The sequence below is a fragment of the Pristiophorus japonicus genome, chromosome 3 (genome assembly GCF_044704955.1).
Source record: "Pristiophorus japonicus isolate sPriJap1 chromosome 3, sPriJap1.hap1, whole genome shotgun sequence".
NCBI lineage: Eukaryota > Metazoa > Chordata > Chondrichthyes > Pristiophoridae > Pristiophorus > Pristiophorus japonicus.
In genome coordinates, this window is record NC_091979.1 from 147,040,451 (window position 1) to 147,052,951 (window position 12,501).

The following is a 12,501-nucleotide window of genomic DNA, read 5'->3' on the forward strand; positions in this document are numbered from 1 at the left end:
TACCTAAAGCTCAAAACCTGTAAAGTAGTATGGAAAGGGACTGCGAATCACCAATGTCTGAAATAGGAAACACGCAAGAGATAACAAAACAATTTAATGATGTAAAGTTGATTGCCAAGGAAGTCTCCCTTAACATAAAGTCACTGGAAGAGGTCACTAAAGTGGATGAGACAGTAGCAGAGTAGTTTCTTCTACTAAGGCCTAGAAATTCAATTGCGGCCAAAAACGGGTGCGCTGGGGACAGGGCACGCACTGCACGTACCTGTTCACATGGTCGCAGCCAATATATTAAATTTGTGTTGGGACCTCAGCACATAGGAACATAGGAACAGGAGTAGACCATTTAGCTCCTCAAGCCTGTTCCGCTAAATTGATGCAGGCATGCAGGCAGCCCTACCTGTTCATTAGCTGCGTGCCTGTTTGGGGTGTGGAACAGAAACCAGGCATCACTGACACCATTTAAAGGCACCCAGCACTCTTAAAGGGGAGGTATGCTCTGGCTGCAAACAGGAAGGAAGACTTGTGAACAGAGAAATGGCTGCAAAACCTGCAGATTGATCTCCAATGCTGCTTTAGAGTCCCTAGTCAGGGCAGTGGACAGGAGATGAGAGATTCTGATCCCCCTCCCAAGCGGTAGAAGCCCTCCAGGCAACATCTTTGCTGCCAGGGGCGCAGGGTTTACAGGCCAGTCTAGAAGACGGATCTTCACGTAGTGAATCACCGAGCATGTGTGAGGGCCCAGGGGCAGCACGGGCCAGCCCACACTGCAATATGTGTGCGCACTAGGTCCGTGCAGCAGAGCTGGTCTCCAGTTGTCTTGGTTATTCCTTACCACTGGACCAAGACCTAGCTCTGTCAAGCCCGTGTGGCAGCTGGTGTGCAACGGCCAGCACATGTTAAAAAAAATCCATGCACAGGCATCTTCCATCGTCTAGATATAGTTCGGGACCTGGAATGTTAGGTCTTTCATTGAAATGCCTGTGAACTTTTTGACGTGGAAGCAAGTCATCCTTGATTCGAGGGACTGCCTATGATGATGATGACAAGTGTGCATGAGTTGGGTCATAGGGACAATGTTATATATGTAAATCTGTAAATACCTTGGTGTTTCATAAATTAGTTTTTTGTTCTGGATTTGGTGTTGGTGTTTTTATTGATAGGTAAGTGAGGTATGATCCATAAGACTGGACTGAAGAAGTGTAATTGGATGGTGGTGATAAGGTTTGTGGAACCGTTGATGTATTGAGGTTGGTAGGGATGGTGCATGCAAAGCAATCTTTGAAGATCTACTCTCTGAAAGCTGTGGTAGCTAAGGACACCGGTAGTCGTCCTTAGCTACCACAGCTTCTCGTACTCTTCCTCCTTTTCATGCTCCTCCTACCTCCCCTCCTGCTTCACTTCTTGCAGCCCAGGTGGTGGCAAGGGCTAGTCCCTCATGTTGGCAAAGTTATAGAGCAAGCAGCAGATGACCATAAATCCAGCTGCCTGCCTAGTGCTCTACTGCAAAGATCTTCCCATACAGTCCAGGCAGCGGAAGCAATGCTTGAGCACGCTGAATGTATCAATTATATTTCTGGAGCACGGCTCTCGTTGTAGGCCACTTCTACAGCTGTGCCCCTGTTCCTAGAATGAGTCACAAACCAAATCTCAAGGGGATAGCCCTTTTCGCCCAGTAGCCAGCTTGCAACCCAGCAACCTGGTTGGAACAAAGGCAGCACTGAAGGATGAATGAGTCATGACTGAAGACTGGAAACCAGGCACAGAAGGTACTCCCACAGTAATATTAGGGAGGGAGTTCCAGGATTTTGACCCAGCGACAATGAAGGAACGGTGATTTACTTCCAAGTCAGGATGGTGTGTAGCTTGGAGGGGAACATGGAGGTAGTGGTGTTCGCATGCACCTGCTGCCCTTTCCTTCTAGGTGGTAGATTTGGCAGATTTGGGAGGTGCTACCATAGAAGCCTTGGCGGGTTGCTGCAGTGCATCTTGTAGAGGGTACATACTGTAGCCACGGTGCGCCGATAGTGGAGGGAGTGAATGTTTAAGGTGGTGGATAGGGTGACAATGCTGCTGTTTTTCCTGGTGTAGAGAGTCTGTTGACCTCCCTGATGCAGCAGGGGCTGCAAACTGGGAGATGTCACTGATATCACCTGCTGGAGCCTGAAAGGAAGCTGTTATATAAAATGTAAGAGCCAAGGTGACTACAAATGACAAACCAGCAACTAACCTGTAAGTAATGTATGATCCCTTTATTATGATCAAAAGTCCCCAAATGAAATTACTGAAGAACCTATGCTCATTCAGAGAAGTTGCTGAGTAAATCGAGTTTTTGTTTGCCTAATAAGGACTGTACAATCTCTTCTCATGGACACACCACACTCCCTTAAGCTTACCAAATTTAGAGGCAGGTTGGCAAGAGCCAAAGTTTAGAGATCCCGAGGTGTGTGCAAGGTACTGCTGGAGTTTAATTTGCTAAAACTGGGCAGCTTACCAGCATAGAGCACTGCTGCAGATTGCAATGAAGTTGTCCAGCCAAGACCACTCTATTCATTTGTGGCATTCACTTGCAGGTTTAACTGGAGCCAAGTGGGAGAACTCCAAGCCCTCCCCCAAATCTCATTCATGATCTAGATTGGTTAGTTAATCATCAACTCTGAGGTACTTCTGATATGCCCAGGTCAGGTAATGAATATTCAAGTCTGCCACACAAGATTAACTCAGCTAGGTTGTTCATGGAAAAGGCTGTCAACCAATGTCTACTATAAACAGATTGACTCCCACAGCTACCTTGATCACACTTCCTCCCACCCCACCCCAGAGAAAAAGATTAGTGAAGACAAACTTAGGTCCTTTGCAGTCAGAATCAGGTGAATTTGTAATGGGGAACAAAGAAATGGCAGACAAATTGAACAAATACTTTGGATCTGTCTTCACTAAAGAAGACACAAATAACCTTCCGGAAATACTCGGGGTTCGAGGGTCTAGCGAAAAGAAGGAACTGAAGGAAATCCTTATTAGTCAGGAAATTGTGTTAGGGAAATTGATGGGATTGAAGGCCAATAAATCCTCAGGACCTGATCGTCTGCATCCCAGAGTATTAAGGAAGTGGCCCTAGAAATAGTGGATGCATTGGTGGTCATTTTCCAACATTCTATTGACTCTGGATCAGTTCCTATGGACTGGAGGGTAGCTAATGTAACACCACTTATTAAAAAAGAAGGGAGGGAGAAAACGGGGAATTATAGACTGGTTAGTTAGCCTGACATCGGTGGTGGGGAAAATGTTGGAAACAATTATTAAAGATGAAATAGCAGCGCATTTGGAAAGCGGTGACAGGATCGGTCCAAGTCAGCATGGATTGATGAAAGGGAAATCATGCTTGACAAATCTTCTGGAAAATTTTGAGGATGCAACTAGTAGAGTGGACAAGGGAGAGCCAGTGAATGTGGTGTATTTGGATCTTCAAAAGGCTTTTGACAAGGTCCCACAAAAGAGATTACTGTGCAAAATTAAAGCGCATGGTATTGGGGGTAATGTATTAACATGGATAGAGAACTGGTTGGCAGACAGGAAGCAGAGAATCAGAATAAACGGGTCATTTTCAGAATGGCAGGCAGTGACCAGTGGAGTGCCGCAGGGTTCAGTGCTGGGACCCCAGCTATTTACAACATACATTAATGATTTAGATGAAGGAATTGAATGTAATATCTCCAAGTTTGCAGATGACACTAAGCTGGGTGGTGGTGTGAGCTGTGAGGAGGATGCTAAGAGACTGCAGGGTGACTTAGACAGGTTAGGTGAGTGGGCAAATGCACGGCAGATGCAATATAATGTGGATAAATGTGAGGTTATCCACTTTGGTGGCAAAAACAGGAAGACAAAATATTATCTGAATGGTGACTAGATTAGGAAAAGGGGAGGTGCAATGAGACCTGGGTGTCATGGTACGTCAGTCATTGAAGTTTGGCATGCAGGTACAGCAGGCGGTGAAGAAGGCAAATGGCTTGTTGGCCTTTATATCTAGAGGATTTGAGTATAGGAGCAGGGAGGTCTTACAGAACCTTGATGAGGCCACATCTGGAATATTGTGTTCAGTTTTGGTCTCCTAATCTGAGGAAGGACATTCTTGCTATTGAGGGAGTACAGTGAAAGTTCATCGGATTGATTCCTGGGATGGCAGGACTGTCATATGAGCAGAGAGTGGATCAACTGGGCTTGTATCCACTGGAGTTTAGAAGAGTGAGAGGGGATCTCATAGAAACATATAAAATTCTGGCGGGATTGGACAGGTTAGAGGCAGGAAGAATGTTCCCAGGGGTCACAGTCTAATAATGAGGGGTAAGCCATTTAGGACCGAGATCAGGAGAAACTTCTTCACTCAGAGAGTGGTTAATCTGTGGAATTCTCTACCGCAGAAAGTTGTTGAGGCCAGTTCGTTAGATATATTCAAAAGGGAGTTAGATGTGGCCCTTACGGCCAAAGGGATCAAGGGGTATGGAGAGAAAGCAGGAAAGGGTTACTGAGGTTGAATGATCAGCCATGATCTCATTGAATGGTGATGCAGGCTCGAAGGGCCGAATGGCCTGCCCCTGCACCTAATTTCTATGTATCTATGTTTCTATGTTTCCTGTAAGGACTCTATTCCATTCTCCCAGTTTCTCCATCCCAGCCGCATCTGTTCTGATGCCACCTTCCATAGCAGTGCTTTCGATATAATTTCCTTTTTTCCTAAATTGAGGATTCCCCTTCACCGTGGTTGACAGGGCCCTCGACTGTGTCTGTTCTATTTCCTGCACTTCTACTCTCACCACGTCCACACCCTCCCAGAACCACAATAGGCTTCCCCTTGTATTACATAAGAACATAAGAAATAGGAACAGGAGTAGGCCATATGGCCCCTCGAGCTTGCTCCGCCATTCAATAAGATCATGGTTGATCTGATCATGGACTCGGCTCCACTTCCCCGCCCGCTCCCCATAACCCCTTATCCCCTTATCGTTTCAGAAATTGTTTATTTCTGTCTTAAATTTATTAAATGTCCAAGCTTCCACAGCTCTCTGAGGCAACGAATTCCACAGATTTACAACCCTCTGAGAGAAGAAATTTCTCCTCATCTCTGTTTTAAATGGGTGGCCCCTTATTCTAAGATCATGCCCTCTAGTTCTAGTCTCCCCCATCAGTGGAAACATCCTCTCTGCATCCATCTTGTCAAGCCCCCTCATAATCTTATACTTTTCAATAAGATCACATCTCATTCTTCTGAATTCCAATGAATAGAGGTCCAAACTGCTCAACCTTTCCTCATAAGTCAACCCCCTCATCCCTGGAATCAACCAAGTGAACCTTCTCTGAACTGCCTCCAAAGCAAGTATACCCTTTTGTAAATATAGAAACAAAACTGCACGCAGTATTCCAGGTGTGGCCTCACGAATACCTTGTATAGCTGGAGCAAGACTTCCATCTTTTTTCCTCCATTCCCTTTGCAATAAAGGCCAAGATACCATTGGCCTTCCTGATCACTTGCTGTACCTGCATACTATCCTTTTGTGTTTCATGCACAAGTACCTCCAGGTCCCGCTATACTGCGGCACTTTGCAATCTTTCTCCATTTAAATAATAACTTGCTCTTTGATTTTTTTTGCCAAAGTGCATGACTTCACACTTTCCAACATTATACTCTATCTGCCAAATTTTTGCCCACTCACTCAGCCTGTCTATGTCCTTTAGCAGATTTTTTGTGTCCTCCTCATACATTGCTTTTGCTTCTATCTTTGTATCATCAGCAAACTTGGCTACATTACACTCAGTCCCTTCTTCCAAGTCGTTAATATAGATTGTAAATAGTTGGGGTCCCAGCACTAATCCCTGCAGCACCCCACTAGTTACTGGTTACCAACCAGAGAATGAACCATTTATCCCGACTCTCTCTTCTCTGTTAGTTAGCCAATCCTCTATCCATGCTAATATATTACCCCAACCCCGTGAACTTTTATCTTGTGCAGTAACCTTTTATGTGGTATCTTGTCAAATGCCTTCTGGAAGTCCAAATACACCACATCCACTGGTTCCCCTTTATCCACTCTGTTTGTTACATCCTCAAAGAACTCCAGCAAATTTGTCAAACATGACTTCCCCTTCATAAATCCATGCTGACTCTGCCTGACTGAATTTTGCTTTTCCAAATGTCCTGTTACTGCTTCTTTAATAATGGACTCCAACATTTTCCCAACCACAGATGTTAAGCTAACTGGTCTGTAGTTTCCTGCTTTTTGTCTGCCTCCTTCTACCCCACCAGCCTCCACATTCAATGGATCATCCGCCACCATTTCCGCCACCACCAAACACATCTTCCCCTCCCCTTTCAGCATTCCGAAGGGACCCCTCTTTCCGCAACACCCTGGCACACTCTTCAATCACCCCCAACAGCCCCTCACTTTCCCACGGCACCTTCCTGTGCAAGCGCAGGAGATGCAACACCTACCCTTTCACCTCCTCACTTCCCACGGCCCCAAACACACTTTACAGCTAAAACAGTGATTTACTGGTATTTCTTTCAATTTAGTATACAGGTTGAACCTCCCTTACCCGGAACCCTTGGAACCTGGCCTGTTCTGGATAATGGATTTTTTCGGATGAGGGGTGGTCACGTTAAATTGTATGCTACAGGTACTGAGCAAAGGGATATCGTGTCTGGCTGGCTTGGGGCTGGGAGTGCAGCAGGGAGATCATGGGGTGGGGGCTGGTGGATCGCGGGGTGAGGCCAGCAATTGTGGGAGTCGGCACGAGGAAGGACTTCAATTTGTTCATGTCAGAGTTCTGCGCGTGTGCCACAACCAGTGGCTGGGAATGGGTCTGGATGAGGGGTGGTTCCGAATAAGGGAGGTTCAATCTGTACCATATTCGCTGCTCATGATGTGGCCTCCTCTACATTGGGGAGTCTAAACACAGATTTAGTGATCGCTTTGCTGAACACCTCTGTTCAGTCTGTGAAGCGTGACCCTGAGCTTTAAAACCAGCAGTGCTAAATCTTCTCAAAGTACGACCACCAATGTAAAAAAACCTGAGGATGCTATTTTGAGTGGGCTGTGTGCTGCCTATGGTTTCATGCATATAATTTAAAAACTGCCCCTATCTAGTTTTGTGATATACCAATATTCTTACTGTACCCCAGATTAGAGAAGTTAAAATTCAAATTATAGATTATACTTGTAAATGTTTATATCGAGTATACAACTAATCCAGACTAATTATTAAAGGCTCGTTCTTTAAGTAACATAGAGCTAGACTTTCCACTAGGTGGCTAAGGCCCCCAAAAATTGGCCTTGTTCCAACGATGTGGGACGTATTGCCCGTGTTGATCGCCGGCAAAGGGCCCATTTTTTTTGGCGATTTTCCACTTGGCCTTACCCCAGCGATGTCAAATTGGCGGTTTGATTTTTCGGCAATCTCACGATCGATCAAAGAAAACCGAAGTCAGAGAAGGAAAAAAAGCTTCCCTAGCAACGCTATTCTGACATGTGTAGGATGTTTTTTTTTAGGTTGATTTTCTTTGCTGCATTTTGAGAGGTCAGAGGTCATCACACATGCTCAGAAGCACAGGGAGGGTCAGAGAGAGAGAGAGCGGAGAGAGGCTTTTGTGTTCAGTAGATGGTATCTTGGAATTTAAAGTAAAATTAACAAATTTGAGAGATCTTACGATTTTTTTTGAATTTAAAATACTTATAAATACTTAGAAGTATAACTATATATTTGTCAACAGTATTTAATTGCTGAAATACTATATATAAAAAAAAAGATAAATGGAGGGCGAAAGTGAGAGGAGAAGGGCCAAGCACTTCAGCGAGGAGGCCACTGAGGCCCTCGTAAATATCGTGAGCACAAGGTGGAAAGACTTGACACGGGGTGGGCATGGAAAACCTCCACCCCGTGCATACTGACGAATATGGGCTGAGATTGCCAAGTGGTCACATCGGCATCGAATGAAGCACGCACACCTGACCTGTCATGTATTCAACCAGCATTGTAACCTGACCGAAGTTGTACACTGTGAGAACAATGACCACTTGGTGATGAACATGTGGGAGACACTCCTAACCTGGACCTTCAGAGATAAAAGGGGAAGCTCCACCCACTTCCTGCACTTGAGTGCTAAGGAATAAAGGACAGGTCACAGAGTGATCTTCTCTCAAGCATGGGCCTCGTGTGCATTTATACTGTACAGTAAGGACGTGTCAGTGGTGATGAGAAACTTGGATTTAAACCACGTGAGCATGGCCACTAGCAGAACAGACGAGAGGTACTGTGTTAAGGAATGGTTGGGACAGAGATTCAACATTGTTAAAGCAGCACACAGTTCTCCAGGCAGACAAGGGCAATCGGACATGCCCCAACATGTAGTCGAACCCAGAGGGGGAGTTCGACAGAGACAATGGCAAGCTGAACTGCGATTCACGCCATTGCAAGGGACAATGCGGCAAGTAATGGGGCCATCAACACCTGTTAATGGCGCACTCAAGGACAACAACAGAGGCAGTCAGGGATGATCGACTGGCAAGGGACCTTTTGTTTCCAACAGCAGCTCATGTTGGAGGCGTGGAGGCATACACTCAGCCGGAGTTTGCAGAGATGAGCAAAATACCTGCAGTAATTGCAGAAATGAATGCTGGGGGAAATCGCTGGAAGCTGAAGTTCAGCGAGTTCATGTGGAGCATGTATACAGTTCATACACCAGGACGCCACCGATAATGATGAAAGTGCTCCTCAATGGCATCCCAGTATCAATGGAGCTAGACACGGGGGCCAGCCAGTCCCTGATGGATATCAAACAGTTCGAAAAGTTGTGGGCGTCCAAGGCCAGGAGGCCAAAATTATCACCGATTGACGCACAGCTACGGACTTACACAAAGCAGATCATTCCGGTGCTAGGCAGCGCCATGGTAGTTGTGACCCACAAAGATTCGGAGAACAGGTTGCCACTCTGGGTTGTCCCGCGGGATGGTCCCGCACTACTGGGGAGGAGTTGGCTTGCAGTCATGAACTGGAAATGGGGCGATGTCAATGCAATTTCCTCTGTGGAGCGAGTATCATGCTCACAGATCCTGGACAAATTTGACTCATGATTTCAACCCGGCATCGGCACTTTCATGGGGGCCAAGGTAGTGATTCACAGAAACCCGGATGCCAGGCCAGTACACCACAAGGCCAGAGCGGTGCTGTACGTGATGCGGGAAAAGTTAAAAGGCGAATTGGACCGCCTGCTGAGGGAAGGCATCATCTCGCCAGTCGAATTAAGTGACTGGGCGAGCCCGATTGTGCCGGTGCTCAAGGCGGATAGGTTGGTCAGGATATGTGGTGATTACAAGGCTATCATCAATCGGGTGTCACTCCAAGACCAGTACCCGCGACCGAGAGCGGAGGACCTCTTTGCGACGCTATCCGGTGGCAAACTTTTTTCAAAATTGGACCTGACTTCAGCTTACATGATCCAGGAGCTGGCGAGTGAGTCAAAGAAGCTAACCACCATCACGACACACAAGGGGTTGTTTGAGTACAACAGATGTCCGTGCGGGATTCGCTCGGCCGCCGCGATCTTCCAACAAAATATGGAAAGCCTCCTCAAGTCGATTCCAGGGACGGTGGTTTTTCAGGACGACATCCTCATCACATGTTATGATACTGAAGAACACCTCCACAACCTGGAGGAGGTGCTACGCAGACTGGACCGGGTAGGTCTGCGACTGAAAAAGGCGAAGTGCGTCTTCCTAGCTCCAGAGGTAGAATTCCTGGGGATGAGGGTAGCAGCAAATGGGATCAGCCCTACTGCGTCCAAGATGGAAGTGATCCAGAGAGCACCCAGACCCCGTAACACGACGGAGCTGCGTTCGTTCCTGGGGCTCATGAAGTATTTTGGTAACTTTCTTCCCAAATTGAGCACGCTGCTAGAGCCGCTACACGTGCTCCTACGCAAAGGTCGTGAATGGGTCTGGTGGGGACAGCCAGGAAAGGGCTTTTAATAGAGCACGCAATTTGTTATGTTCCAACAATCTGTTAACACTATATGACCCATGTAAGAAACTTGTGTTAACTTGCGATGCGTCGTCCTATGGTGTCGGGTGTGTGTTGCAGCATGTCAGTCCCAAGGGTCAGTTACAGCCGGTAGCTTATGCCTCCAGAAGTCTGTCCCAGGCAGAAAGGGGCTACGGGATGGTAGAAAAGGAGGCGCTCACATGTGTATATGTGGTAAAGAAAATGCACCAGTACCTGTTTGGCAGGAAATTTGAGCTGGAGACAGATCACAAACCCTTACGTTCCTTTTGGCCGACAACAAGGCCATAAATGCAAATGCATCAGCCCGCATTCAGAGGTGGGCACTCACGTTAGCCGCCTATGACTACACAATTCAGCACAGACCGGGCACTGAAAACTGCGTCGATGCACTCAGCAGGCTCCCACTAGCCACCACTGAGGGGGCTACCGAGCATGCTGTTGAGATGGTCATGGCTGTTGAAGCTTTCGGAAGCGAAGGCTCACCCGTGACAGCCCGTCAGATTAAAGTCTGGACAAATAGAGACCCGCTATTGTCTCTAGTCAAGAAATGTGTCCTGAATGGGGACTGGGCAGCCACGTACAGGGCATGCCCTGAGTAATTTAAATAATTTCACAGGTGCAGGGATGAACTCTCGATTCAGGCCGATTGCCTACTGTGGGGAAACCGCGTAGTCATGCCCCAGATGGGCAGAGAGGTGTTCATCAGAGAACTCCACAATGAGCACCCGAGCATTGTCACGATGAAGGCAATTGCCAGGTCACACGTTTGGTGGCCAGGGATAGACGCAGATCTGGAACTTTGTGTTCGCAGGTGCAACACGTGTGCCCAGCTAGGCAATGCGCCCAGGGAAACCCCCCTTAGCCCCTGGTCCTGGCCCGCCAAGCCTTGGTCACGCATCCAAGTTGACTACGCAGATCCTTTCATGGGAAAAATGTTTTTGGTTGTAGTAGATGCCTACTCCAAATGGATCGAGTGTGATATTTTAAATTCAAGCACATCCTCTGCCACGGTAGAAAGTCTACGGGCAATGTACGCCGCCCACGGTCTACCAGACATCTAGGTCAGTGACAATGGCCCGTGCTTCACAAGCACTGAATTCCAGGACTTCATGGCAGGCAATGGAATTAACCATATCAGAACGGCACCGTTCAAGCCGGCCTCAAACAGCCAGACAGAACGAGCAGTGCAGATAATCAAACAGGGGATGCTCAGAATCCAAGGGGGTTCCCTACAAAGACGCTTATCACGCCTCCTGTTGGCCTACAGATCCCGACCACACTCGCTCACAGGGGTTCCACCCGCAGAGCTGCTAATGAAAAGGATGCTCAAAACCCGGTTATCCCTTATACACTCCACCATGAAAGAAATTGTCGAGAACAGGCGCCAGTCACAATATGACTACCATGACAGGAATGCGAGGGTGTGATGTATTGATGTAAATGACCCTGTTTTTGTCCTCAACTACGCTGCTGGGCCCAAATGGCTCGCAGGCACTGTGATTGCCAAAGAGGGAAATAGGATTCTGGTATTTAAACTTACCAATGGACAAATCTGCCGCAAACATGTGGATCAAACAAAAAGGAGGTTCAGCAACCCCATAGAAGAAGCAGAGGAAGAACACGATATAGAGTTCACTCCTCCACAGGTGACCGAACACAGGAATCAAAGGGAGGAGAGCCCAGTCACTGTGGGCAGTCCGGATAGGCCTGAGGCACCGCAAACAGCAGACACTCAGGCCATGCCCAACAACCGGAGCCCCAACTCAGGCGCTCTACAAGAGAGCGTAAACCACCAGAGAGACTCAACCTGTGATTCCAATAAGACTTTGGGGGGGAGGTGATGTCATGTATTGTATCCCATGTATAATCTGACCTAAGTTGTACACTGTGAGAACAATGACCACTAGGTGGTGAACGTGTGGGAGACACTCCTAACCTGGACTTTCAGAGATAAAAGGGGAAGCTCCACCCACTTCCTGCACTTGAGTGCTATGGAATAAAGGATAGGTCACAGACTGACCTTCTCTCAAGCATGGGCCTCGTGTGCATTTATACTGTATTGTCAGGACGTATCATGACCAGTGCCACAAAAGATGGAACAGCCTGCTGGCAGCAGCCAGAGTAAGTTGAAATTTATATTTAAAATCATCCATTTGTATTATTTAGTGATGTATGGAAATTTTAATTAGAATCTTCAATGTCATTTCGTTATATTATAACATAATTCAATTATGAATAAATTTATGCACCCTAATATTAAGTTGAATCTTATAATATGAAATATTATTCATATGGAATGTAATGCAAATTTTTAATTGAACATTTAAATCTGTCAGTCTTAAATGTTTATTGCCAAATCCATTAGCTTATGCCGTGCAATGTTATCTTATCATTTACAGAAGATATGTATCAACCGGTCAGAGCAACGGAGGACGGGCGGCGGCTCTGCAATGG